Source organism: Stegodyphus dumicola, chromosome 6, assembly GCF_044657685.1.
Source record: "Stegodyphus dumicola isolate Sdum_Otavi_A_Nest chromosome 6, ASM4465768v1".
In the NCBI taxonomy this organism is placed as follows: Eukaryota; Metazoa; Arthropoda; class Arachnida; order Araneae; family Eresidae; genus Stegodyphus; species Stegodyphus dumicola.
The window spans coordinates 3,857,068-3,883,873 of NC_140773.1; the positions used below are offsets into that span (position 1 = coordinate 3,857,068).

The 26,806-nt window shown below is 30.6% G+C and overlaps 1 protein-coding gene and 1 long non-coding RNA gene across 11 annotated transcripts in view; one reads left to right on the top strand and one right to left on the bottom strand.

The window, feature by feature from the left end:
* The window catches only part of LOC146996650 (uncharacterized), a 41,318-nt gene extending 18,339 nt beyond the window's left edge, over positions 1–22,979 (bottom strand). For 2 of the 6 annotated variants that reach the window (XR_015041561.1, XR_015041559.1), the window contains exons 1-4: positions 22,772–22,977; positions 11,468–11,688; positions 7,472–7,569; positions 5,516–5,698 (exon numbers count right to left, since the gene is read on the bottom strand). This is a non-coding gene — a long non-coding RNA (uncharacterized LOC146996650). Of the gene's footprint in view, positions 1–5,515; positions 5,759–7,471; positions 7,570–11,467; positions 11,689–22,771 lie in introns of all 6 variants that reach the window. The other 4 variants (XR_015041564.1, XR_015041560.1, XR_015041563.1 and 1 more) reach the window with 4 other exon arrangements.
* LOC118180687 (inositol polyphosphate-5-phosphatase A-like) overlaps positions 1–26,806 on the top strand; it is a 205,971-nt gene that overhangs the window by 68,161 nt on the left and 111,004 nt on the right. For 2 of the 5 annotated variants that reach the window (XM_085817991.1, XM_085817996.1), the window contains exon 1: positions 23,238–23,349. The exons of 1 other annotated variant lie outside the window; for it this stretch is intronic. The gene's annotated coding sequence lies outside the window, so the exon portion shown is untranslated. Of the gene's footprint in view, positions 1–23,237; positions 23,350–23,447; positions 23,580–26,806 lie in introns of those variants that run through there. 2 more of the 5 variants (XM_085817992.1, XM_085817998.1) reach the window with 2 other exon arrangements.

Sequence of the window (26,806 nt, forward strand, 5' to 3'; positions counted from 1 at the left end):
AATCACTCGAATATTTAACTTTTTTAATCAATAACTGGATCTAAATTTTAAAAGTTTAAATAAAACACATCTCCCTATTCGAATGAAACTAAGAAATATTTATCGTAATTTAAATTCTCTCGAAAATTAATAAAGTCTTAAATTTCACTGAGTGGTTAATCTAATATAAATGTACTATGACAAAACAATTAATCTACTAAACAAATTAATGTATCATTTAGGAAACGCCTTTTTCATGAAATAAGCTTTTATTTGACTTAAATTTATTTTTAAATCTAATGAGAATATCTTATTTAATTTAAAAAAGGCTCAATAAATATTATTTCCATTTTCAAAGCTGTACCAATACTCCTTTTGACTATTTAATTCCTGATCTTATTTTTAAAAATTATTTGCTATTACAAATGAATTTCTTATGACGTATTTTTCTTTTTAAATATTTCAAATGAAATTTTATACATTATGTGAAAAAGCATTTTTTTTTTTTTTTTTTAATCAATGGATTTCTTCAAAAGCCCATAAATTGCATTTAAATGTGCTCGTGAAACTCTTGTATACTGTAAAATTTATTTTGGTTAGCTTTAATTATCTCATTCATTAATTAAAGGGAAATACATATTATTAATCTACTTGGTTCTATACATTTACAAATGTACACAGTTGTATATTAAGAATTTAATTTCTTAATAATAGGAAAAGTGTTAAAAATTAATATTTAATAATAATGGCACCTGGTGTCAAAACCTGAAGTATTCCTACAGAAAAAATTTCAGTCAAATGCAAATTGCTTTTCATTTGCTATATGAGATTTTTACATAGTAAATAATAAATTGCAATTTATTAAACAGAATGATTTAATGATTTGTAATTATGATTACAAATAATAATCATGCAATTATGATTAAAAATCATTAAATAATCCATAATTAAATGGAAATCATTAAATCATACATAATTAAATGGATTAATAAAATATGTAATTTAATGATTATTTAATAATAAAATGTAATTTATATTAAAGAGCATTATTTCATAAACAGGATTTTGACTTAAATGTTCACAAACTTCCCTTAGAAAAGGCTTTACTTATAAAATTACCCAGAAAAGCTACCTTATCTGAGAAGATTTTCAATAAATCTCTATCGATTTTGAGGGCGATCAGGCACAGTCCCTCATCTTCAGGAGTAAAACATTTTTGCGAACATCTCGCTATCTTAAAAATAGCTCTATAAGTCTAAACTGCGTCCTTCAAATTAATCATGCGATCTTACATAACACTTAATGTAGATGCCTCTTGCGAAATCAAAAAGATTGTAAATCAATAGCAATAATAATAAATAATTGTAAATCGAAACTTTTTCTAATTCAAACTGAAACTTTTGACTCCCTTCCTTCTTCCTCTGAATCTTTCTAGCTTTCATCCTAGCAAGACGCTGCTGCAATCATCTAGACTCGCTTTTATTGCCATTGTATCATGTATTGATTAGTGCTCCCTGCTGATGAAAAGTCAATATGGCTGCTCTCTGTGTTATTTTCCCAACATCAGTAGGATCAACAAGATTAATATTATCTCCTGCTTTCCAAAGTATGAAAAATGAGCTCTTGAATAATTTGACCAAGGACTCTTTTTATTGCTAGATTTTACTCAGATAAATACTACAAATGGAAGGATGAATTGATTAAAATTCAGGAAATTTAGTGGTACGGAGGATGCAGAAATCAGTACTCCCAATAATCATAACTCATTATAGCAGCTGAAAGGAAACTGAATGTTACCTGCTATTGTTTTTGTGAGTCAGACAAACTTCGGATGGCAGTCATGGGTACAAAAGTCCACCTGTGGTTTCAAGGTCTATGCTAGAGTGTTGCACTGGCATGTAAATATTGTCATTTCAGTCTCTCTCCAACTGTTAATTGGTGAGAAATCTTGAACATGCATTGTGCAAAGCAGGAGTTGAACATCCTGTGTATAAAGAATATGTAGGGCAATGTGAGGAACATTGGTTTGCCCATTGTTCTATTGAAAGGAGAGGGGACAGAAGCCCTGGATATATTCATAGCCATGGGCATTAAAACCTCAGTAATATGATAGTGACTGGTAAGAGTACCAGATATGCACACTACAGGTAAACAGGATGTGCATCCAGTGCACCTCATACTGTTGCTGGGCCAGCATAATGATGAAAAATGCAAGCTTCGAATATGCATTCTCCACACATGGATATGACTATCACAACATTCTAAAAGAAAAGTGGGACTTATTCGAAAAGGTGACATCACACTTTTCATGAACCTGTGTTTGGCGCTGAACACACCATCAAAGGCATTGATTCCTGTGTCAGAGTGTGAAAGAAAGCTGAAGTAATGCTCACTTTACAAATAATCTACAATGCTTCAGATGCCATTGAGCCATACTTGATGTTAAGCGATATATCCAGTTTCCTATAAAAAAATTCCTAACAGTCATGTGGGCAAGATATCTGTCATTTGGGGCAATAGTGAGAGAAGACCAATGAGATTCTCAGGCCAATCTCTGTGGTTCTCCTGGAGTTATTAACTGCAAAGGCTAGCAAAAATCATTAGACCAAAATGATTAGCAGTTGGGATACACAGTAATTCACAATACTGAGTCCCCTTGCAACTGAATTCTGAGACATGTTAGTATGAATTGCTTCTTGTCTTATGAGACATTACATGACCCCCAACCTTCAAAATAACAAGTAAACATAATGTATGGATGAAAAACTGGCATTTTAGTCTGCCTTTTTAAATTACTTTGTAGTGTTATTTACTCTTTCATATAATGTACACATGCTGTGGAATACTGAACATTTGCATATCCCAGCATGTTCTACTTTTTATGCAAATTTCAGATTTGATGTATGATTCTGTCATGGTGTAATGATTCAAATGGCCAACAGCTACAAATAACAGTTCATTACATATAAATTTTACAACCTTGGTAAGCATTTCCAGATAAAAAATCTTCATCTGAAGAAAATACAAATTGCTGTTCCTCGAGCAGTGTTTTTTTCAGTGCCTTTTGATATTAGACAATGATCAAACTATTGAATACACTGAAAACAATACATTCAATACAAAAGCTCTGAAAAGGACTCAGTAGTGAATGGCATTAATTGATTGCAAAAGATGCTTCCTGACCCAGTTAAAGCAACACCTCTAACAGTTTAGAAACTCAACAAATTAAAAACAGCTTAGGAAATTATTTAGGACATTACTACTTAAATAATTATTTAACTCATAATTATTAATTTAATGCAATTCTAATTCTAGAAAAGACTGGTCCAAATTCTAGAACCAAGTGCTTTTGTTAGATCAAATTGAGTCGATTTTATGTCAATTTTCGGCAATGACTCCCCAAGTCTCTGGGCTCATTCCAATGAAGGCCAGGAAAACACTAAAATTATCATAAAAGGCACAAGGATTTTTATGTGCTGTAAGTTTTAGAAATTATATTAAGAAGTGGAATATTCCACAGATATACTTTACACTTATTGTTTTGGGCAGTATGCTAATATCCCATGTTACGATTGCCCTGTTTGTTAGTGATAAAGAATGAAAAAAAAAAAAAAATTGTGCTAAGTTTAAAGCTTATTTTAAAATAAGTTTCATTTCTCAGCTTGATGTGTAATTAATTTAGTCACCGTTATGGATTTAAGCACCCAGCAAGTATCTGACCTTTGGAGGGTAAGAAAAAGTTTATTTTGAATGTAGTAGTTGATTAAAATTGGCAAAATTGATTCATAGCTGTAATCAGAAAGAAAATAAATATTGGAAATCAAAGGAAAAAACTTGTTTTCCTATTTGGGTAAGAAAATGTTCAACACATTGCAGAAAAATGTGTGTAGCTACTAAACATATTTTCCTGATAAATGAGCAAGAGCAAAAAATTACTTCTTTGTGTTTATTATGAATGTGCGAAATGTGAAAAAATGAACACGTGAAAAAAAATGTGTGTAGCTACTAAACATATTTTCCTGATAAATGAGCAAGAGCAAAAAATTACTTCTTTGTGTTTATTACTATGTGATTTTATGAATTAAGAAATGTGAAATATTATTAAATTACTTCAAACACTACTTTCTACCCTAAATCTGGTTTACTAATTTTAAAGATAATATTTATTACTTTTCAATCCTCTTCAGCTCCAATATGTGTCTCCTACTAACAAGAAATTAGCCACCCCTTTTTACTGCATTGTCTTCTTCATATAAATGCAATTTTATATACTAATTCCAGCTATTACATTATAAAGAATTTAGTCTACGGAAAAGTCACTTCATGTTCTCATTATGCTGCCAGAGTATAACTTTGAAATTTTAAATGAAAAAACTGAGAATGCAAATGTCCTTTTAAAACAAATGCTAACAAAATGCAAAAAAGAAAACTCTATTATAATACAGAAATAAAAAAACTGCAAGTAACTTCTTTTCTTGATATTTTCTGTCACATTGCAAATATTAAGTAAATCTTTCATTTTCTAAAGTATTAATCCTAGAAATGATTTCCAGTTACAGAAGTTTTTAAAATAAGATAGAGAAAGTTATTGAAATAAATTCAATTATGTATATCAAAGAAGTCTATAAATATAAAATCAAATATTGTATATGGTATCGGTAGCACAAAAATTCCAAGTAAAATATTCATTATGCCTAATCATGTATATATGCATGTATGTAGGTGGGTACCTATATATTTATTTAAACACATAAATATGGCTGACAAATTCACAAAAATATTCAAGAATGAATTTTCTGACTTAGATACCATTTCAATGCTTAAATTTTCAAACAAATTTAGGGAGCATTTAAAAGACAAAAATGCTTGTTCGGCAATTAATGGTTCTATATTATAAAATGGTATCATATGTTATGAAATTTGTAGCTTGCCCACTGAATTCTTACATCACATAGAATTCAATAGTAGATTCACATTTAGAATTCTCAATAGTGTGTTAAATGTTGCCATAAATTTTCCTACTTTCTATTGTCATTTCTGAATTCATCATATCAATGCATAGCTTTCTTAACAAAATGACCTGCACAACTATCTTTGTCTTTTTAACTTTATTATTAAGCATCCCTTTCTTTGCACTTACCCCACACAAAATTCAATAACAAAATCACAAAATTTTTAAAAACAGCATATCATTAGGATTCCTGATATAGTATTAAGTGTTGCCAAAATATTTTTTTTAATTCCCTATATCATTTCTTTCAAAATAATACATAACAATAACATTTAGAGGCAGTATCATTTTATTTGAAAAGTAATGTGAACATAAAAGTGGTGCGGAGAAGAATGAGAAGCGAGCACATCTGGCGATAGTAAAAAATTAAAAATAGAAACATCTACATAAACCTACCATCCCAGAGTTCAGTTTTTACTATAAAAATAACCATTTCTCTCATAAAATGAGTCAATGGTTAATAATTTAACTTAAATGGGCAACACAATACCTAACAGAACTTAAAAATACACTCAATTTTCTCACCTCAGAGTATGGCCCAAACCACCAGTTTGTAGGATCAAGTTCCTTGCTCTCAAATCATCCAATAACTCAAATGCATTGATTTCAGAACCATCAATAGAAATGTCATCATCTAATGCAGGCATCTTCAAAGAAACCTGATGGTTGCCACCAACGACTTCCAGTTGATGCCATTCTCAGGAAGAACTATAGGATAAACATGAGCATGAGAATAATTCAGTTCATGTAGTAGATGCCATTGTATGCCTGAGAAATGAGCAAAATAATTGAAAATTTTAAAAAATTAATAAAAAGTGATATAACTAAATATTACTGAAATAGTGAAACCATTTTAATGCATTAAAATATTTTTTGTGCGTATGTGTGTACTTATAAATATTTATGGGGCAAGAAAATAAAAATTCAGCACTAGAAATTGATGGATGATTGTCAATCAAATGGTAACTTTAATGTACATTTTAAATTGCAACAATGTAGTGTTCAGTTAATGAAGCAAAGAGAACTTGAATGATTCTTCTTTTTAGTGGCAACCAAATTGCTGATAAAAAATCTGAAATTTTAACAACTGTTTCTATGCAGTGGTTTTATTGTTATATATAAATACCAGCATTTAGTTACTTTCTTCAAGTGTCTTCTCATAACAATGAAGCAGGAAATGAAATAAGAACTGGATAATAACAAAAGCCTTCATATGCAGAAAAGGTTTCATTCACCTTTTTTGTATATTATATGCACAATGAAGTGCATATGCATATCTACACAATGCTATTCATCCCTAAGGATAAATATCATTATGCAGATATTCTGGTACTGCTGCCTCATTTTTGAACATGTGAAGATATTCCCATAGGATATGCACAAGTGTAAGTTTAGCATCTTGAAGCAATTGCTAAAAATCCTGATCATTTAAGAAGCAATCTTGAATGATCATGATCTTTGTAGTCTCAGCCATAATCATGTGTAGCCAATAACACTAAACCTTAGTTCAGGTGATCACCTAACTACATGAGCAATCCAGACAGGGCGCCTCATTTAGTTGACTCTTTACACCTGATTAGATAAATTGTGACTACTTATTTCTTTGTACAGACTTCAGAAGCCAAAGAACTGTGATAGTACCACATCCAACAGCATGCCACTGTATCAGCATCTGCCTTCTACGAGTTGTAGAACACAATGACTGGTTCATTGATGAATGGAAGCAAGTGGCATGCAGGTATGAGTCTTGATTCCAAATGCATTAAGCTGACTTTAAGGTTAGAAATACGGTACTATCCTTATAAAGCCAAACTTCCAATGTGCCAGTCTGAAAATGGACAAGGTCATGATGATTGTGATGATTCAGTGATGGTTCGAGACAGCTTCCTTGACAATGTTTGGGATCTTTGCTATTTGAACCAACAAGTATGTGAAACTGCTCAAAAGTCACATTTCTTATCACTTTTCTGCTATCTGGATGAAAATAGAGTGCTCCAAAAAGACAATTTCTCTTCTGATGAGCATTTTACAGAATTCTCTTTTCTGAAATGGCCACCAAGAACCCAAACTTATTAAATGATTTGGTATATCTTGAAGGAAGAGGTGTGATCCAATCATCCAACATCACAGTGTTCTTAATTTATTCATGGGAAATCCTAGATGTTTGGCACGGCTTACCCCTGAAACATTTCTGCTGACTTTTTGAAAGTAAGCCTCAGCATGTGATAGACATTGTCAGGGTTAACAGAGAAATAACTTATTACTAATCAAGTATCCGTAATACAGTGACACTTCAGCAGACATGTTATGATTACGTGAATACTATGTATAATATTTTAATAATTATAAATGCATTACTTAATAATTTCTTTAAAGTAAAGGAAGAATGGCATTATGTAAAAATAATGGAATAACTCAAAAACATTTTCAAGCATTTAAATAATATCTCATGTAATATTCAATTTGATAAAACATATTTACCTCCATTTGTAAAAAATTGTAAGTATGCACTGTGGTTCCTAGAAGTTGCACCAATGCATGCCAGATTGTCTCCATATCTTCCAATTCGTACAATAAATCTAATGAATCAAAAAAAAAAAAAAAAAAAAGTTTTCCTCTTCTCCAAGTTATCCATATGAACAACTTTACCTGAATGTCTGCTTTTCTCAGTTTTTTGCTCATTTGGTCAAAAACTGTTAAATTTGGCATATTAATGGACAGTAATTCTTTCTTTGATAGAACAGTCAAAAATCTCTAAAATACAATTCATATGAATTTGATCATGTTTAGAATAAGTTTTAGTTTATAATTAAAACTAAAGAAATACGTCTTAAGTTTGGCTATAGTATTTCAAGCAAGAAATTATCCAACAATGATGAGATACATTTATATGAATTTGAGATAGATTAACTGTATCACTTGTCAAATTGTTGCCACCAAATATTAGCATCCTGTATAATAAAGAAGGATCTACATGAATTTATGCATGTTTCTTGCATTGTGAAAAAACAACCGTAGAGCAATCAAATACTAAATAATGCAGTCCTCCACCCAAACATGTGCATCTGGAAGTCCAAAATTTGAATTTGTTTTATTATCTATTTCATGTTTTACAAAAATTTAATATATTTTTGGTTAACAGACTCAATGATTTCAAACCAAGCAGTGGCAACACCGTACGAGTTTGGTGTTTGGCTGCTTTTAAATATCTTGCGATTTTGCTGTCAAATTGAATTTAATGTGGTAAAACTGAATACTGATATACAGCTGATATAATAAACTGAGAAAAGACTGAAAAAAATTGAAAAATTGCAGAATGTATTCCTAATATATGTCTTTTATACTGTCTCAACAGTTAAAGCCCATTCTAAAAACAATTTGCTCAAAGTCCAGAAAAGAATTTTCTGGTCTTTTATTAATACTTCAAAAATTTAATGTATTTTATGCATTTTGAAATTATAATATGCATTAATATACTATGAAAAACGAAGTTGATGATACGTATAAACAAGCATCATAGCATGATATTTGAATTATACATTTAACTTAGTTATATATTTAATTATACAAATTAAACTACTGCTTATTGTAAAGAAAACTATACAGTCAAAAGTCTTTAATCCGGACTCGTCGGGACTTCGGCGATTCCGGATTATAGATCATCAGTTTAAATCTGGTAAGATGGCATGCAGAAATTATAAAATTAAAAATATGAAACCGTAATTTATAAAATAATGAGCAATTATGATCTAAAGGGTATCAAAATTTACCAAAAAAGAAGCCTAATATTTATTTGTTTACTTTATTAAACATTTCTTTCAACGCGCGGATGCGTAAAGCATACCTTACGCATAGCCGAAATTAGAAAATTGCAACCAGAAAACTATTTGATTTGTATTCATGGTATTTATAATGACGAGGAATTTGATTTAAATCATATCAAAGACGGAGTACATCGAAATTAAATACTACATTTAGTAAGGAATTATAAGCCGAATAAAATAAAAACATCTGCTCTGAAGATAACGATAGTGTTGACAAATAAACTTCCAGTTCATTGCGCGCCGGCCGCAATGTCTCCCCCCCCCCCCCCCGCGCACAGCAGCGTGAAATTGATAAACAGATTTCGGAACGGTTAGATAAACAAAGAATGTGCCTTTATCCATTTTTTGTAGCAATTCGTTTTTTGTTTGATGGACATCGAAACATACTTTCGTTTTCTAGATCCTTTGGGAGCTCCAGCATCAGAAATTCTATTTGACATAATCAAAAGTTCAAGCTTACTTTTAGAAAATTGCTCTTACAGTCTTCAAAAAATAATAAGCCGGATCCAATTCGAAGGTTAAGGAACAACGCAATCATCAACATTAACTGAAATAGATAATTAGATAATTTTAGCTTATAGCGTCCGTTATACCTTAAACGCGAACGCGAAAACGTATTCTGCACTTGCGCAGACGCATATGCGCAGTCGTAAATGTCTTGGGCGCACGAGTAAAACGCCTATGCGCATGCGTCAATGCGGCGCATGCGCAGAAAGATTTTAGCTTTGAGGTCCGGATTATAGATCATTCCGGATTATGGGTGTCCGAATTAACGACTTTTGACTGTATTTAAGGAGGCAAAGAGTTGCATGTGGCTGTTCAGTTTACTGGAGGAAATTTTGATGAATTATAAAATTTCTGACCACACCCCAAATTATGACAAAAACTTAACAATGCTTTGTATTTTCAGTTTGTTTGTTTAATGGTTTTTATGGGGAAGCACAATATTCTTAAAGTGAAGATGCCTTAATGGAAGACCTTTTAAGGGAAACTGTCTCCCACTCACATTACACAAGGAGAAAAGTAAGAAAATGCCCATGTAGCTAGTTAATTTGGGAGCATCGCATTTTCTGAACTGACGAAAATTTTAACAAACTGAAATGAAATTTCAGAAACATTTCCCTTGCAAAATGCGTAAAAGAAAAATTAATCTTATCCCTTAGACACATTTTTTAGTAACTTTGCTACTCAGTCATTTGAGCAGCTTTCTCATTTTATTGGAATGTTTGTATAATTAATCAAACATTTTATTTTGTGTTATATTCATATTTTACATATTTTTCATTTAAAATTTCATATATTTTTCGGTTTTCCCATGAAAAATGAGTTCAAATCAAAATTCCAAATTGTCTCACATGTTTGAACTCACAATATGATCTCACAAGCTTTTGAGATTATGTTTTAATACTATTTATAATGTCTTTAAAGCTTTAACTATTCTAATTAATGCTGATTGCAATTTATGTATCTAACACAGAAATATCAAATATGAGATTAAACTACAAAGTCAGAATGTAGCCATTTGCCATGTATGTTATGCTTGCTGTTTCATTTCATTTTAAAATAATAATTTAGAGGTATATGCATCAGTGAAATTTTTTTTTTATAATTTATCCTATGAAATTTAATTTAATTAAATAACTGCAAATTAAAATGAAAGTACTGTCTTCCAGGAATAGAATTTGAATTTACTGTTGTCTAATCATTTTTTAAAATAGTATGTTGAAGACAGAAATCTCAAGCTAGCTGAATAAACTAATTACTTTTAAAACTTATTAAGGAAGAGAGTTATTTATAAATCCATGCATTTTAGCTTTCTTTAAGTTAATTTGTCTAGATTCTTTTTAAATCAAAATTATATAGAATAATAACATGTTTAATTTTTCCTCTTCAAGTAAGAACGCGAGTAAAATGCAAATAGAAGAAAACACAAATAGCCTGCTCTGTAGAGGCTAAAAGTTACCGCTGTTAATTAATATGCAAAATTTGGCAAATAGTTGCCAAATATAAGCCAGTTGAAGACATGCAACTTAAGCAAAAGTTAACACTCAAGTAAGACAGGTAGAGATGCAAGATATTTCCTCAATGGAAAGGTATTATTTACTTGCAACCTGCCTCATTTCCCTTTCTGTGTGTGGGGGGAGGGGGAGAAATTTCTGCTCTGAGTATACTAATTTCCCTTTCGGCTAATCTTCCACTGACTGAAAAGACACCAAATCATTCAAAATATCTCACCAATGTTCAGAAAAAATATGTTTTCTGTAATATGCAGAAACCGGTTTATTTGATTATGACAAAGCATGTCTATGTGCATATATCCCAAAACTAAAGAAACAATTAGAAATAAAATTAATCAGTCCATTTTATAAAAAGAGCCATAAAGAAAAAGGTGTTACTTAGTCTTCGGTGTCTGAAAGAGTATTGCTTGGCAGCATTGTTTTACGCCAAGCAGAGTTTGGCTTTAGTGTAACCCTAAAGTTATTTCGTTTTTGCCTTATTAGTATGTATGATTTTTGACTTGATGTGGGAGCATATGGTTGTTCGCTTTTAACTAAGTTACATAGGTAACTATAAGCACATGCGTGTGCTAGTATTCAATAATGTTGTTTTTGTTAAAATAAATTTGTTATTGTTAATATTACAGTCCACTTACTGAAGTTAAGTTTCATTAAATAAGTTGGAGCTATCTTCAGCAGGAACAGCATCTCATAAATCTAAATCAACTGCCACCAGAATTCTTGGGTCTGGACCACAGAAAACAACAGCAGTATCTTCCACAAGAACAGAACACAGGTATGCTATTCTTCCACCTACTACATAATTGCAATATGTTGGATCAAGACTTGCTTCATGGAAACTTTCTTTTAGAAATGTCTAAAATAAAAGAAATAATAATAATAAATATTTCCACCTTAAATATACAATGAAAGACACAGTATTAATAAACATTAATTCCCTTTTGTATACTAAATTTTTTGATGAAGCAAGTTCTAATCAGATTCAGCAAAGCCACACAAATATTTCCACAAAAATAATTATTATGTTATTATTATTTGCGGGTAAACAGCCTCAAATATTTAAATAAAGCATACAACTAAGAGGTCCATGATGAGTAAACCAGGTGTAATTATGAGTGTATGAGGGTAAATTTACGTATAATAATTTTTATCAGTTTTTATTTATTTACGGTGTCATCAATTACGATTTTAAAATAACTGTGTTTGTCTTATTGAATAAAATTCAGGTACACAAATAAATGATTACGACAATGCATGCAAGGATTATCCAGTCCTCGAGGCTTCCTTTTATTTAGCACTTTTATTTAGCACTATTTATTTAGCTTAAATTAAACTCATTCATGTTTGCAACATACAGAGAGAAGTACATGAGGAAAGCAATGAAAATATTCACACAGATAATATTTGAACTGAAATAGAATGAACTGCCAATGTACAATTACTTTATCCACTTGATTTATGACACATAAATAAATTTGTGTTAACAGTTGAATATTCATCCAGAAAGTTGTATTTGTCAGCAATTTTCAAATGTATTTTATTTTTATTGCACGCAAACATTTGGTCATGAACCTCAGTAGTAATTTCTGCTTAATTAATTTATTGCGTTCATACATGTACTGAATTACAAAAGCCCTAATATAATATATTTAAAAGAAACAGTAGACTACATATATAGTTGCTAATTTGTGATGCAATGAAACTTGTTAATAAATGATACCTAAATAAATTTAAAATAAAAAAAAATTCTCATTGATGATGACTAGAAGATTCAGTCAATTTAACAGTACAATTTTGTTCCTACAATCATAATTCTAGACATGGCAAAAGAAAAACTCTGGCACTTAGGAATTTTTATGATGAATGGCTTTCAAAATAGCTTTGTTTATTTATTTAGATTTATTTGCCAATGTATGCAGTAAAAGACTATACATAGGTGAATGAATCTAATAAGGATGCATTTTCTTATATTTAGTAACAAACAAAATACACAAGTTTGTTTTCAATACCTGACAAAATGTAGGCAAAAGCTATTCCATAGTGATTTAAAAAATTGACTGGACAGCTATAGCTACGAAGCATGGACAGTATAGCAACATTTAAAAAAGTTTTCTGAAGTCAATTAACTTCTGTCCCTTTAAAAGTAATCCTCTTCTACATTCATATGTCATTCTAGCATTAGAATCATGCCTGGAATGCCTATGCCAAAAATTATTTAGCCAAAAATTTCATGCTACACAAGAACGTAAATTTAACCAGTTATGATTTAGAAATTTACACTTCTCCTTTTCATTTCCCTATCAGAATGCAAATTAGTTCGAGAAAACTTGAGGATTACAGATTTTAAGACAAAGCCTGTTTCTGCTTCTCGAGGCCACATTTACTAGATTTCACTATCTCAGTAATTTATTATTATATCTATCTCACTATCTCAGATAAGATCACAATCCAAAGTCTCTGGCTTTGGATTGTGACTGCTGACATTTAAATTGTTATGCTGGTGAGAAGTTTGAGCCAACTTCCCATTAAATGAATTGTGCAATATTTGATTACTGGATTAGTTTTAATTTGAATTTGAATGTGACTTTTAAGATAGCTTGCGACAAGTCATTGTTTGACTTTGTTAAACATGAGATGTGCAGTTCAAGGATCTGATTTAATAAAAAGGTTATATTTTAACCATCAGAAGTCTTTGTCAGTATCTTCAGCCAAGCAATAATTCACTTCAAGTCCATTAGGAGTTTGAATATCAGTTTATGCTGTGAAAGAGCATCAAACTCTATACACTGAAGAGAGATTTTTTTCATTCCTACCTTCAAAAAGTGAATACAGCAAGCTACTGTGTATTGTGTAGGTTGTATTTTATGCAACAAAAAGCAAGGAAAAGGTGGGAGCATGAAACCAATGAAAATGTACCTTTAAGCACACTTCATGAAGATTTTATAGGACCGTTACTATAAACAAACAAGAATTGACCCCTGTAGATGCTTTTATAAAGTTTGTCTAGCTGTATCAGTAAAGCTGACATCAGCCCAAGATTCATCTTTGGAGATCCTTTTAGAATAATTACAAACAGAGATACGGCTTTCACCTCAAAGAACTGCCCAGATGATTACTGTGCAAAAGAAAAAAAACCAGTACATATTCTAAACTACAGGCATTCTGTGAGGAAATGGTCAAGCAGAAAGTATCCATTCAACTTTCATTCTAATTCTAGTCTTAGCCAAATTGTCTACTGAAGATCCAATAAAATGACACAAGTATGTTGCAGATGCCCAATGCATGTTAAACAGCCCTAACTGCAGAAGCACTAAGAGATCAGCATTTGTCAGCAATCTGTCAGCAGATCTGTCAGCAAAATATATTTTATTAAAGCAAGCAATTCATACAACAGCAGAATATTACAAAGACTACTTTTTAAGGATACATGTGCCCTCCCCCTCTTATATTCTATGGCTTCTGGAGCCAAACCTCATGCAGACATAAGGAAGAAACAGAAATAAGTGATTATCATTTACAAGAAAATTGTTTTTAACAGCTTATTATTTTTTTCAATTCAGTGTGACCATAACATTAGAAATGTAAAATTATAAAGAGACATAGAAAGGTGAATGCATTTCAGATTTATGATGCCATCTAAACCAATAGTAGAAAAAAAATTAATGAAAATATGTCTTATAAAAAATTACTTTTATTCACCCATTAAATATTAAAACTGCTAATGACGTGATTTTTGGTTCAGCAAAGTTTAAAACTGATTATATTTTATTCATTGTTACCTCAATAACTCCTCCAGCAAAAAAAAAAAAAAAAAAAAAAAAAAAAAAGATCAGTTGAATTAAAATTTTCTTCTAACAGATTAGCACGATCTGCAGCACTGCTTATGATGGTGTTGTCAATTGCCCAACATACCTTAAAAGTTCTTCTACCACTTACAGATTCTTGATACCACTGAATACAAATATCAGTTGATTTTGCAGAGGCAGGTAAACCCAGTATATGTATTGTTATTTAAACTGCAGGTTAAAATATGAAATAAAATTATGTAGAATAATTACTTCAAATTATTATTAAAACTCTATCTTTTTCATCTTTATACAGTTTCAAGGAATAAACATAACTTCAGGAATAGACCATCCTTAGATATACGAAATACTAATAAAAAAACAAATATTTTAGAAAATCAACGTTTCTTACATTCAAATATTATTTTAGCTACAGTAGCTGAGAACAATGGGGTGCCCATTTGTTCCAAACTAACTGCAGCAGATTTATCTTGAATAATGCTGTTGTGAATATTTGTAAACATCTGAATCCTTTCTGATTACACTTTTTGTTTTTCTGCATTCTTGTGGTGTTCTATTCATTTATTGTTTTTAGGCTGATAATTTTGGGGTTTACTTGATTTAATAATTCATTTCCTTTATTCCTTGGCAGCAATTTTTGCTACCCATTTGGGAATAAGAACTTGTCAACTTGGTGCTTTTATGGGAGATCTGCAAAAACACATTTTCAAAGCCAGGGTTCGTACACATTTCTGCACATGGAAATTAAGTACTTTTAAAGACTTTTAAGGACCATTAATGAAAAAAAATTAAGGACCTATGAACAAATGGGAACTGAATAAATTCAATTAAAAATATTATCTATGCCTGAACTTCACTTTTGTAACACTATCCTATAAATAATATATAGATCCGTAAGTAGGATGCATTATTATTAAGCATAGCTTAATTAACATTATAATTAATAAGTGTGAGAATAAAATTAACTTTATGGAATTTATCAAGTAGCATTAAATATTTTACACTTATAATAATTGGACATATTTGAAAGAAGATAAGTGGCATTTTATTTATGTTTTACAAATAGTTAGCTTTATGTTTTTATTATTATTAATGTTTCATTTTGTAACATACTCACTCAGTCTAGAGATTTAATAAATAGTAAACAGATTTTATGTCAAGGGGCATAGGTTAAAATGAAATCATAATCAGCATGATTCATAACAAAAGACTGGTTGTTGTCATTGCCTAGAAAGAGACCTGCTGATCAAAACAAACCTGAGAGGCCTGATGTAGGCACGGTTGGCAGGTTCTGAAAGTTAGCTGGGCTCCGTCTGACGCAGTTACTGTCATAATTTCATGTAGAGTTTCAGGGGTTGCGACTCAGATAATATACTTTAAGGTTCTAATAAGCCAATAAAGCATCAGAGGTGATAAGTTATTTTTCAGTATTTTAAGTGTCACTAGATGCGAAGAATAAGTTTTACATAAGTTTTTACATTTTTGTGTTTTATGTTGTGATCACGGTAAGGGTTAATGAAAGGCAATAACTCGCTTTAATATGCAGAGATAATTTTTAAAGGTAAGCAGTTAGTTATAAGTAATTAAATTAGGTATTAGATAACCTCAGTCATTATGGATTTACATGGTCACTATTAAATTTTATTTATTTTTTAACAATATTTGTTACAATATTTGTTAAAAAAGGCCCTAGTAAAATCACAATCTCATGAAATTTCACAGTTTAAAATACCTATAATTTATGACATTGATTCTAAAACGATATTAGGATAATTACACATTAAAAGCTACAAAACCATTTATATTTTGTAGCAACAACACTCAACAAAATAGTTATGCATCTTTTTAATTTGAAGCCTTCCCAGACATTTTGAGTAATTTATATCGATTTCCTTCTCTTGAACCATCTTTACTAACAATTATAAATTTGTCTCAATATGCGAAAGAATGTCCTCACTAGTTTCTGCATGTTTTATCTCCTAACCTGTCAACCTCTCCACAATGTACTTATGAGGGTTTATTTGATCTGGTAAAAGTTAAATAGCCCCCAAACCCCTGACAGTTGTGAAGCAAATTATTGCTGTGTCTGAAAGTAACTACAAAGTCAGACAAAGGTTTAAATAAGCTTCTTATTTAAAAAGAACTTAGACATAGAGGCATGTTCTTATGCTAACAAAATCAACTGCAGCTCGTGGTAATGTAATTAAACAAGAAGAGTCAAATTCAAACTAAAAATATCAACTAGCGGTCAAAGACTATGCAACTTAATTTCATTTAACTCACTCTATCGTTGTAACAAACTCAAATGTCGGCAACGGTAATGCAAAGACAAATAATTACAAATTATGAGAGCTGGCAGGAACTAATGCAGGGAGCAAGTGGAGGTCAGAAACACTCTTGTCTTACATTCCAAAAACCTCAGTTTAAAAACTGTCTAAGTGATTTGCATTCTGGTAAGGAAATAGAAATGGGAAATTAGAGTAAAGGCTGAAATTGTAAACAACTGGGTAAGTTACATAATAATAACTGTACATATCTTTGAAGAATAATTTTCTTTCTCTTTATGTATTCAGTTTATTTCTTCTCCATTTCCTTTTCATTTTAGAATTTTTAGATTTAATTAAAGATTTCTGTTATTCTAAATAAAATAAATACATTTAGAATGTATAAAAAAAGCAGCTAATTTTATTTCTTTAGTAATATGAACATTCAGAAGAAATATGAAATATAGATGATAAGGTTCGGTTACAGAGCTGATGTGGCATAATTTTCAGAATTTATTGACACACCGAGCAACAAAATCTAGAAATGGCAAAACTTTTAGCATTTAGAACAGGCACTGGAAGCAGTATTTAAGATCCACAGAAACTACATCAGGTGAGAAAATGCTTAGTGCCAGCCATGTATATGATGCATTAAGACATATTAGATGAATCTTTTAAATTGTCAGTTTTCAATTTCTTTATTAGTAAAAAACATTTTCTATAATGCCTGTCCATATGATAAGATTAGAAGCATTTCTGATATTCTCCATGCTCATGTCTAATGAGAAGTAGAGAAAATAAAGGAAGATAAAAATGTTAAGAAGATTCTAGTATCAGAAGTAAAACTTTCAACTATAAAACCAATGTTTTCACTTTTCTTCCAGACGTTCTCCATAAAGTAAGAAACTGCGTGTTAATACCATCGAGACATTTTTCATTTTGTCACATTTTTCTGGAATCTTCTGTAATCGTGGGTCTATCAATCTTGCCTTCATATCTTTCTAAACTTTCCAAGCTGCAATGTCTAAAATCCTAAAGCAAAATTACCCCTACCAATTCTGTAACAGCATGACTAATAAAATCATTAATAATTAAAAAATTAAATAATTCACTAATCAATGCTTAAAATAATTACCGTATTTGACGGCATATAAGACACACTTTTTTTCCTAAATTTGGTCTCAAAAAAGTTACCTGCATCTTATCCATGAAGGACACTTTCAATACTGAATGCTATTTTTAGCCCGGATAAAGATCTAGACACACATAACTTTTTCTACATCTACATGTGTGTGGCCTTCTAAATAAGGGTGCGTCTTATATGCCAGTGTGTCTTACATGCCGTCAAATACGGTAAATAGTGCAAGTTAAAATTTAACAAAATACGAAGAGATAAATTAAAATTTAATATGATTTTTAATATAATTTTATTAGTAAAAATAAAATTTTCAAGATGTAATTTCTACTGAAATTTTGCTCAGGTACATAAAAGAAGTGTAGGGCTCCGGGTAGAATTATGATTTAACTGCAAAACTAAGAAGTACCGGAGCTGGGCTCCTGTGGGCTTGGTCGCAAATTAAGCTCTGGAGAAAACTGATGCATATTCTGAGAATTCTGAATATTCTGAGACAATTACATGGGAAAAACTCGATAAATACCATAAAAAATTTTTAAATAGATTTTTAATTAATTACATAGCTATTTTGCTTTTGCTAAGAAATGTTTCAGAAAAGGTGCTTTACAGCATTATACCTTGCTTATTTTTCACATTCAAAAATATTGCATAATAAGTGGCCAAAATGGAACTTTATAATATGACAGCGAAAAATACAAATGCTTTATTTTAATGTTATTTCTTAAATACAATTCCAAAATATTACCATTATTTAAATGAAATTTATCAATGTTACAATGTTCTGAAAAATATCATTGAAAAATTCCCAGATCTCGGAAATAAAAATTTTCTATAGAAACTGATCTTAAAATCGCCAAAATGTTGATAAATCGGCAAATTTAGAACCATTTAATAAAAAAATTCACATCCCCAAAAAGTGAAAAGTTAAGAACTCTTCATTATAAAAAATGAAATAATTTCGAAATGCTTATGTTTCACTTCGTGCTCAGAAACTTGAGTATCCCACTATTTATATTAGAAATAGGAACAAATTATAACCCATGAACCCATTCAAAAGATAACCAAAAGATTATCAGCTCCAAAAATATTCCTCCAAAATATTAATTCACACTCAAAATGGCAGTCATAAAAACAGACAGAAATTTCAGATTAAATTTCAGGACCTTCTCTCGATTTTGGTCGAAATTAAGGACTTTTAAGGACCAAAAATCGATTCAAAAAAACTTAAGGACTTTTAAGGACCATACGAACCCTGAAAGCCAATTCTTTAAGATATTTCAGAGCCCATGTCCACTGTACATAAACACAGATCAGAAAGCCTGAAAGTTCAGTCATGAATCAGCTATGATATTTAGCAGTTAGCTGAATTTTAAGTTAGGGTCCACCCTGACAGGTATTTGAGAAACTTCACAATATATTTTGCATACTAAGAAGGAATACTTAATATCTGCATTTCTTTGAGTAATTTCTAGCTATTGTTGTGTTGTGTGTGCTACTTATTGTGCTTCATAATAAATAATAAATTATTCATTTCTTTCAGCTTATCTGCACTTAGTATTTAAAGAAACATCAATAATCTATAATTCACAAATCAATTATTTCAAATAACCCATGGGCATATTCAGGGGCCATACACAAAGCGAAGAACGAAATGTCTGCATTCGGATCAGACTAACAATAAAATATCAGTTTTTCTGATGTTAAGAGATTTAGTGACCAGCATTTCTATGCAGATTATTACAAAAAATAATGATCAATATTATTATTTCCTAAATGTAGATCTTAGTCGTATAATTGTATAGAATTCATGCTCATTTATATTGGCAGGCTTCAGTATTGGCATATAGCCAATTTGTAATATTATTTGCAAGTGTTAAAAATGAAAAATACTTTAAATTAGTTTTTAACGATTATCAGGTTGTAATTGTAAAGAAATAAAACTTCTTAAAAAAATGGCTTATTAAGAATTAATCAAGTTCAAGTCAAAAAGAGGATCTGATGACATCATGATTATTCATTATCGGAGTTAACCCTTTGTGGTACGGTGTGCCTGGTCTGGGCACATCTAAAAATTTCCTTCTGTAGGCACAGAAAAATTGAATGAAAAATGATTTATAGATTACTCTGAACCTTCTTTATTTAAACTAGATGGCAGAAAACTAAATGAAAAAGGATTTATAGATTAATCTGAACCTTCTTTATTTAAACTAGATGGCAGCCCAACACAAATCAGTCCATATATTTTAGCAATGTTTAGTTTTTAAAACCCCTCATTTTTCAAAAACATCTGGTTGATCTTTGGATTATGGTAACTTAACGACTTTTTGGCGAAAATTTGGCGACCAACCCTGCTACAGCAACCTGCTAGTCATTTTTTTTTTTTGGACGCCATTTTGTTTTCTCAAAGTAAAAGCACTTTCCCCCCCCCTCTCAACATTTGTTCCAACAATCTGCTAGCCGAATTACGCATATGCTCGAACTTTTATGGAACAAAAGTGCTTAATCATGACGAAAATTAGGTGCGAAATTGGGAAAAAGTGCAGAATCGCCCACTGCTTGCAGCGTTTTTAATATTTGCACATACACGATATCCATGTACACGTCGACCTATTTTCACTTAAAAAAACATCCCAGAATTGCACAAAAATGGCATTGCACACACTCTTGACTTTATCCATGTACATTGCTAAAGCCCTAGCTAGTAACCTTTATCGCCTTACCAAAATGTCGCCAAAATACCTGTTACCATATTCCAAAGATTAGCCTTTCCTTCGAAAATGAAAAACCCTCCCATTTTTCAACCAAAGTTTTATCAAGCATTATCATTTATATTTCCTGTAGTAATAATGCTGACTTACTGTGTCCGATTGCATTAAGGCATAGGATTTTAAAATTAATGCCTCAATGAGTTGTAAATACGAATTAAATTCTTTAAAAAATTTTAAAGAATTTAATTCGTAAAATTTTATTGTTTATATGAGAAAATATAAAGAGATGGAAAAAATTGTATGCAAGGAATAAAAACTAAAAGTCTCTGCTAAGTATTCATTCGATAGTAAGCTATTATGAAAATACCTGCATCAGTTTATAGTTTTATCATTAAAAAAAAATTTGGCAAGCCACGTATTAAAGTCTCCAAATTAGATTAATTTAATTAAATATCTGCATTTGATTTTCACTTTTAACTACCGATCGTTGCAATACTTTCACGTGAATCCGCAAGTTATTGCTCAAACATGTCGCCAAGCTGAGGCAGCGATATTTAACACAAATGATTATTAAATTTCATAAACTCTTACGTAAAAAATAAAATGATTTACACAAAATAAAGGAAGCACTTCCACAGAGAACCCGGTAAATGTAAACATCGCCAACTTTGGCGATAATAGTTTAAATCTGGTAACCCAGCAGATTTATCCTATTCACTTGTTTGAAGTTTGCAACCATTCCTCTTGCGTTCATTTTGTTGAATTATCACTGTCGTTATTCGCATTTGCAGATTTTCGTAGATAGATGCCGGTTCTCGGTTCGGGATGAAAGGAAGAAAATACGGTGGTGAATGCTAATTTGTAACATGGCCGTTTACATTGTGTTCTTAATTATTAACAGCTCTAAGAACTATGAGGTTTCCAACCTCTAAAATAATTTGTTTCCGTAGGCCGCAAAAATGTGCATGTGCATTTTAAATAACTAAGTAATGCTTTTATTTTTATTATTGTTTATTGTCATCTAAAATTATGAGAATAAATCAATTTTTATAGTGTAAAATTTTAAAAGGTAATATATTGTTAATGTTTTTCTAACAATAACCTTTCAGAGGATGGCAGGTGTGACATAAATAGATGATTAAATTGAAATAAAAAATATTATTGATTATCTAAGATGACAGAATAGTTTGATGTATCACCATAGTCATCAAAATTAGCAAACCACTGCTGGTGTAAGGAATATATTGTTTTCTGTGTTAAATGGAATTTAAGACAATTTTTTTTTCGCTTATCACATTTAACCGGTTAATTTCAGTATATTAATACTAATTTATATTTATTAAATGAATTTTTATTTCCGTTATAAATGCTTATATATTGTCTTATGCTTAATATATTCTTTTCTCTGCTAACTTGAATTTAATACAAATTTATTATCGTATATCACGTTTAACCGGTTAGTTTTACATCTACATGCTTATTATCTGTGAATTTTTACTACCATATGCTTAATATATTGTTTTGTCTGCTAACTTGAATTTACATGCAGTAAAAATCACGTTTACAGAATATAACGTTTACGGCTCGGCTCATCGTCGCTAAACCGCTAGCTTGGCGAGTAAAAATGCAACGGCGCCAACGGGTTCTCTGCGGATGAAAACCAAAAATAAATATTTCTAAAAAAGTATTTCATAACAAAAAAAAAAAAAAAAAAAAAAATACAATTTTGCAGGTTAAAGGAATTTTAGAAATGCGAGAAATATTCATATTTGAAACTTAATTGCAAGTCACTATGAAGTTTTTAATGTACAAAATAACTTTCAAGTATAGTTTTAACTTATGCTGTTTTTCAAGATAAACATAGCGGAATCGAAATAAATATTAAAAGAATAAAACAAGTATTTAGTGATGATAAGAAAAATGATAGTAAATAAAGGTTCAACTGTTCAACTGAAATCTGGTTTAATTATATTCTTTTAATCATGCAGAAATTCTAGACAGTAGGGTAAAAAATAATTAAACTTACTTGTCTTATGAACAACTTACTCGGAGTGGCTCTAATCAATTTTCGTATTTAAACCGCTCAAAGCATATGTAAACAAAACATCACTGTTGCCATAATAATTTTACATTATCATGAACATATTAAATTATTAGTCCAAAGAGGCTTTGTCCCTAAAGGACGATTGTTTTCGTTTTGCAATTCTGCGTTGAATGAATATAAATGTCCGTTTCACTTTTCAAAATGTTGCCACCAAATATTAGAGTATATATTATATTTGAAGAAATTAAAACATGAAAAATTCGAGTGGCTCCTAAACACTATACCATCTGGGGGAAAAATCTTTTTATTATAAATTAATTTTAATATAAAAGTTATTTTAACATATGTGCATTTAAGAAAAAAGAGCAGTGAAAATTTCCCAAAATCGCAAGCAGATAAATTTTGGCAGCATAGTTTTGTCAAAAATTGCGCGATTTGGCAACACTGCGTTGCAACTTGATTCGCTGTTTGTAGCTGCGCCAAAGAACTAACTTTTAAAATCGTGTATTTAACAGCTTTTGACACTAACATATTTTCTGAAGCAGGGCAGAATTCGAAAGGTAAATCCTCTTGAAAAACCAACAAAGATGTCTTGTAGAATATAATACAGTATTATCAATTAATTACATAACTGCTTTTCTCTTACTTGAAGCAGAACTTTATTAATCTTATGAGATATTTAGTCCAAGGCAGTTTAATTATAATATTGTTTTTGAAACTTTTAATATTAGGTATATTTATATTGTAATAGATGAGTAAGAATTAAGGATACAGTGGATATTTAGCTGAGGTATGCTAATCAGCCTAAATGCTACTATTTATCCTGTGATCCGTTCCATTTTATTTCTCGCTTCCTGTTAAATAGTCTTAAAATTTGTTTTAATTAAAAATAAATAAAAGTTGATTGATAGAAGCTTTCCATAATGTGAAACAACCTTTCCATGAATACGTTTCTTCCCATAATGTTATGCAACTGCAACTTTAAAATATTAGATTATGTTAATTAAAATTTGGGTAAAATCCTAGGAGAGCCCTTGGCGACAAACTGGGAAAGTGCAGAATCTCTGCGTGTTTCTCAAAATTGCCAACTTGAAAATGGCAAGTAAAAAAATTGCACAAACTTGGTATCCATGTACACATCGACCTATTTTCATTTAAAAAAACATCCCAATATTGCACAAACTTGGCACTGCACACTCTCTTGACTTTGTCCATGTACACATCGATATGCGCCATATAAATATGTTATATATGGCGCATATTGTATAATATATGTTATCAAATGTGGACTTTAAATAAAATTTTTAGAGTCCACATTAATAACATTGCAACAGCAAAAATTGCAAATATGGTGCAAGTTAGATCATTTTTAAATGCATATATTTATATTAATTGCACTAATTGTATATGTTTATTATATGAATATTTTAAATGTCTGTTTTATCATTCAATATTAATATATTTATGAACATTTCTGTTTTGATTGTTCTGTTCAATGTATCTTTGATTTTAATTTCACTTTTAAATTTTAGCACCATAATTTTATCAAAGTCTTCTGAAATTTAGTCACAATTTCACTCAATCAAATCTAACAGTGTAGTTCACAGATGCAGCATAAAAACTATGTCAAATAACAGTCACTAAGGTGTATGGATTAGGTTTTTCATGCCATCTGTTTTGTTTATTTCATGCTTATGACTGCATAAGAAGACTTACATGAAACAAATGTGTCACAAGCAGTGACACTGAGATGTTGTTTCACATAAAACTGAGAAGTACAGCACTAATTAGCACTGTAATTGTTAAAGAAAGTATCCTAGCTTTTAAAAAGCTTTGTTGCATGTAATGTGAACTTAATTACTTTATCATTTTAAGAATAAGAAGGGTTTGTGTGTTTATTTAATTCATAATGCAAAGCATGCAAGGGGTGGCTGAAAAAGTCATGCTTTCGTGAATAATTTCTAGGGCAATTAGGCTCATATTTACATCACTTAAGGAAAATCATGAAAATGTCACAAAATTCACAAAACACATGCGAAAAAAAATAACCTGCACAGCCAGCTCATTTTTCAGGATTTGAGCCGAGATTTAACTACCACTATTCAGCCCTCTGAATTACTCGTAAGACTAAATATGTAATATGTAATATCATGTAATAAAAAGTTAACTGTGTGTTGTGTGGCAGGATTGCTTTCTCAAGTATCAAGGTAGGAAATACTATTCTTTTCTAAATCTATTCTTTTTTTTTTTAAGTGTTTGGTCACAGTATTATTCATTAGATGTACTTTCCATAATTCATATAGAATACTAATATTTCTACAAGTGTTTTTTTTTTTTTTTTTTTTTTTTTTTTTTTTTTTTTTTTTTTTTTTTTTTAAGTGTTTTGCTTGTTGATATTCTCAAAATTGTATCTGATAATTAGTATAGTAATAGGTATAAATACAATAGACGTATATAATCAATCAGGAGTGGCCACTACTGCATATTTACATTATTCTAAAATAGGTGAAGTAGGTTTCAGGCAACAAGAAATGTGGATTCCAAACAATCATTCAGTGACAATGTTAGTTCAATAAGAGCTATGTGCCTGTAATAAATTACTGAATGCATGACTTTTAATACATCCATTTTACATAAACAGTTTTTCAGTATTATTTTTTTTTTAATTTACTAGCGGTACAACACTAATATATGCCCTAATTTCACCAAATGTGGCGATATGTGTTCTACGCTGGTTTTTGGCGCGATTGCATGTTCTATGGCAACCCTGTTGACGTTGAAAAATCTTTCGCTGGAGCTCGTTGATTCGCCTCTGTGTCTGAGAAGATGGGAGGGAAACATAAAATGGTAGTTGTTGAATTGGAAGTTCGGCAAAAGGAAATATCATTGTGGCTATCCTGTTGAGGGGTAGTGGGTATTTCGAAGTGTGGAAAGAGGGTCTGGGAGGTTATTTTTAATGGCAGTGCATGATAGAAGTAGGGATTTGTGATTTTATTTATTTGTGAACCATAGTATAAATTTTCTGGATAGTGTGTCTGGCTGTCATGTAAATACGATAGTGATCACGTGGCGGCATGTTAAAGGCGGTATGAAATTTATATTTCTGCTATTCGAAAACGCATTAATTCATGGTAAGTGCATTTTATTTTATCCTTGTTCTTATTTTGTAGAATGCTATGTTCATTGGTTCTTTAGTATGAATTTCTGTCGTTATTGTTGTTTTTTTAAATTGTTTGAAATTTATTTTAGTTTATTTTATTGTTTAGTGTCTAGACTGTGCAATTCGTAGATGTTTTTTAAAGTTGAAACAGAACGCTGTGTGCATGGTATTATTTGAAATTTATTGTTGTTACGTTATTTTATTAAAGCGAGGAGTGCGTAGATCGTAGATTCCTTCCTTGCCTAAATTGTGCAATTCGTAGAATTTTTTTTAAGTTTAAACAGGATGCTGTGTACATGGTATTCTTTGAAATTTATTGTTGTTATGTTAATTTATTAAAGCGAGGTCTGCATAGTTTGTAGATTCGTTCGTTGCCTACATTGTGCAATTCGTAGATTTTTTTAAAGTTAAAACATGTCGCTGTGTACATGGATTCTTGTCAAATATTTTTGGTTAGAAACTTTACGTTTTTGCTATCTAAATTTTTTGTTTCAGATTTTTAGCTAAATTGTGTGTTCAAAACGTAGTTTTTGCATGTGCGAAAACCGCGTTTTTGGAGACATTTTAGGCTAAAAGTTCAAAATGTAGACAAAAAATTTAGATAGTAATATAGCAGCGTGAAGTTTCTCACCAAAAATATTTGGCGACTTGAGGGCGCATATCAGAGTAGTTCCTTACTTGCAAAACAATTTAAAGCATTTTATGTTGAAACAACTGCCTGTCTTTCATAGTATATTTGACAGTACCAATAATCTTCAGGAGTACTGAAATTCTATTCGGTAGCATTGTTAATAAAACTAGAAAATTGTACATTTTATTACTTTTGAAGAGTCATTTGCACTTGGATTCATTACACA